This window comes from Cryptomeria japonica, chromosome 4 (genome assembly GCF_030272615.1).
Source record: "Cryptomeria japonica chromosome 4, Sugi_1.0, whole genome shotgun sequence".
Classification (NCBI taxonomy): domain Eukaryota; kingdom Viridiplantae; phylum Streptophyta; class Pinopsida; order Cupressales; family Cupressaceae; genus Cryptomeria; species Cryptomeria japonica.
In genome coordinates this window covers 513,427,805-513,434,921 of record NC_081408.1, presented here as the reverse complement: position 1 = coordinate 513,434,921, position 7,117 = coordinate 513,427,805, and positions in this window count along the sequence as shown.

Here is a 7,117-nt window from a genome sequence, read left to right as displayed (position 1 = left end):
TCCCACCACTATGGGTGGGGGTTTTCCCCCACCGTGGGTGCCACGACACCCCAAATCAACATCATAGAAAAACAATAAATTAAAATATACATGGAGGAAAATATCACTTCCCACCCACGATGGGTGGGGGTTTTCCCCCATCGTGGGTGCCACGACATCCCAAATCAACAACACAAAAAACCAATAAATCAAAATATATGCATCGTAAAATATCACTTTTGCTCCCGTTTAATTTTGTATAACTATATATATATATATACAATTATACATATATACATATATATGTATACACACACACACACACACACACACGTGTGTGTGTGTGTGTGTGTATATATATATGTGTGTGTGTGTGTGTGTGTGTGTGTGTGTGTGTGTGTGTGTGTATACACACACACACACACATATATATATTGTTGGCATTATAACAGACAATAAGAGATTGTTGGCATTTCAATTAGGATATTGAGAAGGTTGTTGATAATTATGGATATAACTGATTAAGGATGTTTACTGTCTTCACAATATTATTTTTTCATTGATGTCAAGAAATTGATTTTCTGATTTAGTAGGATGTTGCCATATCTTAAGAAGTATGTTTGTGATGAATAAGGGGAGAAATAAGTTATTCAACGGGCAACTATTACCAAGTTAGACAATGATGAGATCATGTTGTTTAGATTGTTTTGATATCCTACATATGCTATTGTTTGTAAGGTTAATACTATACTATGTTACCGAGCAAGGAACCTAGTTGATAAAACCTAAGGAACCTAGTCGATAAAACCTAAGGAACCTAGTCGGTAAACCCCAAGGTTATCGCTATTGGTTAATGAAGGCGGAATGTCTACCGAGTGAAGTTTAGTATTTACCGAGTTGCAACCGAGTAATAACAGAATGCATTGGATGTATACATGCGTTATTTAATGATGGAAGCTGATGAGCTGGTTATGATTAAATGATTGATACAACGTGTATGAAGTTTGTTAAGGATCTATGGCAATAGAAGATCGGCAGGAAGATCTACACCTCAGATTAAACCGCAATACCCTAGCACAAGTTCCAAGAAATATATGCAAGTTCCAAGGCGAGGTAAAACATTTTCCGATCGAAGGATACATTGAACCTGGTCGAGATTGAAGATCTGATGGCTATGATTGATCATGGGAAATGTGATCAAAGAGATTAAGCAGTTAACAAATTGTTTATAAATAAGGAACTGTTGATAAACAATGTATGCAGGCAAGTGTAAGCACAGGGATGCTACATAGTGATTACCGAGCACAGATTCTTGAAGACCTGTTTGAATAATAGAGTAAGGAGCCCAGCAGAGGGACAAGATAAGTCCTATGACTAGATTGTATTGAGAAAATAAGAATCTGCTTTAGCATTTTAGATGCAAAGTTGCAGACATACTCATTACTGTTGTTTATTTGTAAGTGACAGAAAATCTCTTAACCGAGTGGACTTAACAGTCTTATTTGTAAATCCTCTAGCAAGGTGACATTCTGATTGAGTGTTTGAAACCCTTTGACAAGGTCACCTCTAACAAGGTGAAGATCCTAACAGATCAGAGGAAAATCCCTTAACCAGGTCACATCTAGCAATGTGTTTGTAATCTTTAACAGGATTTGCTTTTAACGAGCATACTCTAGAAGAGTATATTTCTTAGTGGATCCGAAATCCCACGGTGGTTTTTCCCTATTTGGGTTTCCACGTTAAATCTGGTGTTATGAGTGTTGTTATGATTATGTGTTCTTAAGGTTGCATGTTTTACAGTTTTGATTACATATATTTGTTTAAGCTACCGAGGTTGAATCTATTGAATATATTGAAGATTAAGTTTGTATGATTCACCCCCCCTCTCATCTTGTTAGCTTGGCATATGTACTTAACAATTAGTATTAGAACTATCAATTGGTATCAGAGCTTTGGACTCCGGAAGAAAAAGTTTAAAGGTACTTGAGGAAAAGATCCAAAGATGTATAAGAGGGATGCACTGAAGCTGAACAAGTCAAGCTTTTCTACATGGCAGAAAAGGATGAAGCTACACCTATCAGGAGTTGGAGAACATGTTGTATATTATCTGGAGAATGATTTCATTACACCTAGCACCTATCCATTGACAATGGAAGAGATAAAGGCAAAGCAAGAACATACTCAAGCAATGATTGAAATAACATCTGCATTGACCAACTTAGAGTTTAATGATCTAGAACGTTGCAATGATGCCAAGGCAATGTGGGACAAGCTCATATATGTGTATGGTGGTGATGAGCATGTTCAAAGAGCAAAAATGGACAGTCTAAGAGGACAACTTGAATCCATGAAAATGAATGAAGGTGAGAACATAACCCAGTATAGTACAAGGTTAAAGGAGATTGTCAATCAAATCAAAGGAGCCGGAGGAACCATTGAAGAGAAGGATGTCACAAGTAAGTTATTAAGAACCCTTCTACCATCTTATGCAATTCGAGTCTCTGCAATCAATGAATTGAGGTTTGTACCCAATATGCCAATTTCTTTGGATGCTACTATTGGTAAGCTACATGCATTTGAGTAAAGTAACTTTGATAACAGTGGGTCTTCAATAAATAAAATTGAGTTTGCATTTAGTTCTTTTCATCTTGATGAATCTGATGATTACAATGATAGAAAGTATAAGTACTCTAAAGGGAATCATAGTGGAGCAAGTGAAAGATTTCGCAAAAACATGGAGGAGGTACACAAACTTTATGAAGAAATCAGAAAGCAAGAAGAGTTTGAAGCACTATTAACCAAAAGGCTACCGAGAGGAAAAGGTAAGTACAAAGGAAAGTTGCCTTTGAAATGTTTTAACTATGATAGAATAGGACATATGGCTTCTAATTGCCCTGACAAAGAATCGAGTGAAAAGAGAGATTACTGAGATGACAGACAAAAAGATAATCATTGCAGAGGACACCGAGACTTCAGAAGAAGAGATAAAAAGACATGTCTAATAGTTGATGAGGAATCTAATGATGATAAATCAGATGAAACTGATACAGAGGAAGTTGTTTATGTGGCTATCAAAGATGGATCAGATGAAGAAAGGTACGAAGAAAAAGCTTTAATATCTCACATAAATACTAATGATTCTTGGATCATAGATAGTGGATGCTCACATCACATGACAGGTGATAAAAACAAGTTTGTTATGTTAGAAGATTATGATGGAGGTTATGTAAGATTTGGTAATGATGCACCGTGTCCAGTGAGAGGTAAAGGATCTATAACACTTCTTGACAATGCTAAATGTAATGATGTTTATTGGGTTGAAGGTTTGAAATGCAATTTGTTGAGTGTAGCATAGCTAAACAATATAGGATACCGAATAGAGTTTCAGACAGGAATTGTCAAAGTTCATGACAAGCATGGGAAGTTAGCAGCTACCGGGACACAAACAAAAGGTAACACATTTCACCTTGACTCAACTCGGAATAAGTGTCTATATGCAAAGATAGATGATACCTGGTTATGGCATAAAAGATTTTGTCATGTAAATTTTGATAATCTGATCAAAATAAGAAAGAAGCACCGAGTAAGAGGTCTACCGAGTCTTGAGAAACCTGAGAATGCTATATGCTGAGGATGCTAGATGGGCAAGATGACAAGATCAAACTTTACAAGTAAGTCCTACACTTCTAAGGGAATTTTAGATCTTGTGCACACTGATCTTTGTGGTCCTATGAAAGTTCAGAGTTATTATGGTGATAAGTACTTCGTATTATTTGTGGATGATTACTCAAGGATGATGTCAGTAATGTTTTTAAAAGAAAAATCAGAAGCTTTTCAAATGTTTAAATGGTACAAGGCAAGAATTGAAAATGAAACAGGAAGACAACTGAAATGTCTTAGATCTGATAGAGGAGGTGAGTTCACTTCTGATGAATTTAACTTATACTGCAATGATCATGGTATAAAGAGGCAAGTATCTGCACCGAGAACACCCCAGCAAAATGGGATAGCCGAGAGAAGAAATAGATAAATTATGGATTGTGCAAGAACCTTGATGATAGAAAAGAAGGTACCTCAAACATTTTGGAGAGAAGCAATCAGCACTGCAGTTTACACCCTGAACCGAGTACAATTGAAGAAAGGAACCTTGAAGACACCATATGAAATCTGGTATGACAAGAAACCTAATGTAAGTTATTTTAAAATCTTTGGAAGTAGATGCTATGTTCACAAAGATGACATAAATGGTAAGTTTGATCAGAAAAGTGAAGAAGGAACATTTCTTGGTTATTCTTCTAGAAGCAAAGCATTTAAATGTCTGATCAAATCCGCTAACAAAATAGTAGAAAGTGCAAATGTGAAAATTGATGAATTTGTAGAAAGAAATAATGAAGGAAACTCCAAAGAACCAGAAGGTTATGAAGGATTTGTATATGTTCAATCGAGAAGTCCTATAGAGAAAACTGCTGAAGCAAATGAAGAGAATGTCCAGTTACCGAGTGATGAAGAAGATCATACAGAGCCTACCAAGCCTGTATTAGCCAAGTATGTCAGAAGGAATCATGCATCAAGTCAGATTATAGGAGATAAGGATGATCAAGTGATGACAAGAAACAAACTGAGACAAAACACATGTCTGATATCTGAATTTGAACCAAGGATAGTGAAAGAGGCATTTAATAGTGAAGATTGGATAAATGCTATGACAGAAGAGATCGATCAAATCAAGAAGAATGACACATGGACACTGGTCCCAAGACCGAAGGACAAAAATGTAATCGGTACAAAGTGGATTTTCAGAAACAAGCTGAATGAAAAAGGTGAGGTCATTCGAAATAAAGCAAGACTAGTTTGCAAAGGTTATGCTCGAGAAGAGGGAATTGATTATGGTGAGACTTTTGCACCTGTGGCAAGACTTGAAGGAGTAAGAACATTGTTGGCATACGCTGCTCACAAGAATTTCAAAGTATATCAAATGGATGTCAAATCTGCATTTCTGAATGGTATATTAGAAGAAGAAGTTTTTATTGAACAACCTAAAGGATTTGTTGAAGGAGAGAATAAAGATCAGGTATGTAAATTGAACAAAGCTTTATATGGTCTGAAACAAGCACCTAGAGCATGGTATGAAAGATTGCACTCTTATTTAATCAAGATTGGTTTTATAAGGACAAGTGAAAACAACAATATGTACATGAAGAATGATGAAAATGGAATACTGATCTCAGCCATATTTGTTGATGATATTATCTTTTGTGGAAATGACTCTTTATGCAAGAACTTTGGAAATGAAATGAGCAAAGAATTTGAGATGTCATTAATCGGTGAGATAAAGTATTTTATAGGTCTACAGATACTGCAAATGAAAGATGAGATTTTCATTACTCAATCCAAGTACATAAAGGAAATCTTGAAGAAATTTGGAATGGAGGATTCAAAACCAGTAAGTACTCCTATGACTACCAACTGTAAACTATCAAAGAATGATGAATCTGCATTTGTTGATGAGACACTTTACCGATCTATGATTGGAAAGTTGCAATATGTTGTTCACAACAGGCCAGACATAGCACATGCAGTAGGTATAGTTGCAAGATTTTCTGCAGATCCCAAGGAAACACACATGATAGCAATCAAGAGAATTTTCAGATACTTGAAAGGTACTGAGGATTATGGCTTAGTATATCAGAAAGGAAATGACTTTGATTTAAAAGTTTATACTGATGCTGATTGGGCAGGCAACATAGATGACAGGAAAAGCACAAGTGGTGGAGCTTTCTTTTTAGGAGAAAGACTAGTGAGTTGGCTTAGCAAAAAACAAGGATGTATTTCACAGTCTACAGCAGAAGCTGAATATGTTGCTGCAACATTAAATTGTACCAATATAGCATGGATCAAACAACTGTTGGAAGGCATAAATGAGAAAGTTACCAAGCTAGTAACTATATTATGTGATAATACTAGTGCCATTAACATTTCAAAGAATCTTGTTATGCACTCTAAGACAAAGCACATCCCTATCAAATATCATTGTCTTAGAGAAGAAGCTCAAGAGAAGAAAGTGGTGTTGGAGCATGTTAGTTCAAAGGAACAAATAGCAGGTATTTTCACCAAGCCATTGCCAAGGGACACTTTTGAGTATCTCAGAAGTAAGTTAGGGGTCCTACCCCTATCTTCTACTCACTGACCGAGTTCGGTGAAAGCATCAATTTGATGACTCTAAAGAATATCTTTTAGGATTTAATGCTGATTTACACACTTTAGGATGTTTTCTAAAGGTGTGCAGGAAACAAAAACAAGGAACAAGAATTGAAGATAAAATGCTCTAACCGAGAATGAGTTGATACTGAACAGCAAAGGAATTACTTCACACAGGAAGAAATTATGTATTAGTTTTCTTTTGGCATTGTTGTCAAAGGGGGAGAAGACTAATGACAAGGGGAGAGCATTTCAACAATTTGAGCAATCATAATCACAGCAATCTGAATTCAAATTTTTTAGGTCAAATCAATTGGTTTTGCCATCAATGCCAAAGGGGGAGATTGTTGGCATTATAACAGACAATAAGAGATTGTTGGCATTTCAATTAGGATATTGAGAAGGTTGTTGATAGTTATGGATATAACTGATTAAGGATGTTTACTATCTTCACAATATTATTTTGTCATTGATGTCAAGAAATTAATTTTCTGATTTAGTAGGATGTTGCCATATCTTAAGAATTATGTTTGTGATGAATAAGGGGAGGAATAAGTTATCCAATGGGCAACTATTACCAAGTTAGACAATGATGAGATCATGTTGTTTATATTATTTTGATATCCTACATATGCTATTGTTTGTAAGGTTAATACTATACTATGTTACCGAGCAAGGAACCTAGTCGGTAAAACCTAAGGAACCTAGTCGGTAAACCCTAAGGTTATCGCTATCGGTTAATGAAGGTGGAATGTCTACCGAGTGAAGTTTAGTATTTACCAAGTTGCAACCGAGTAATAATAGAATGCATTGGATGTATACATGTGTTATTTAATGATGGAAGCTTATGAGCTGGTTATGATTAAATGATTGATACAACGTGTATGAAGTTTGTTAAGGATCTATGGCAATGGAAGATCGATAGAAAGATCTACACCTC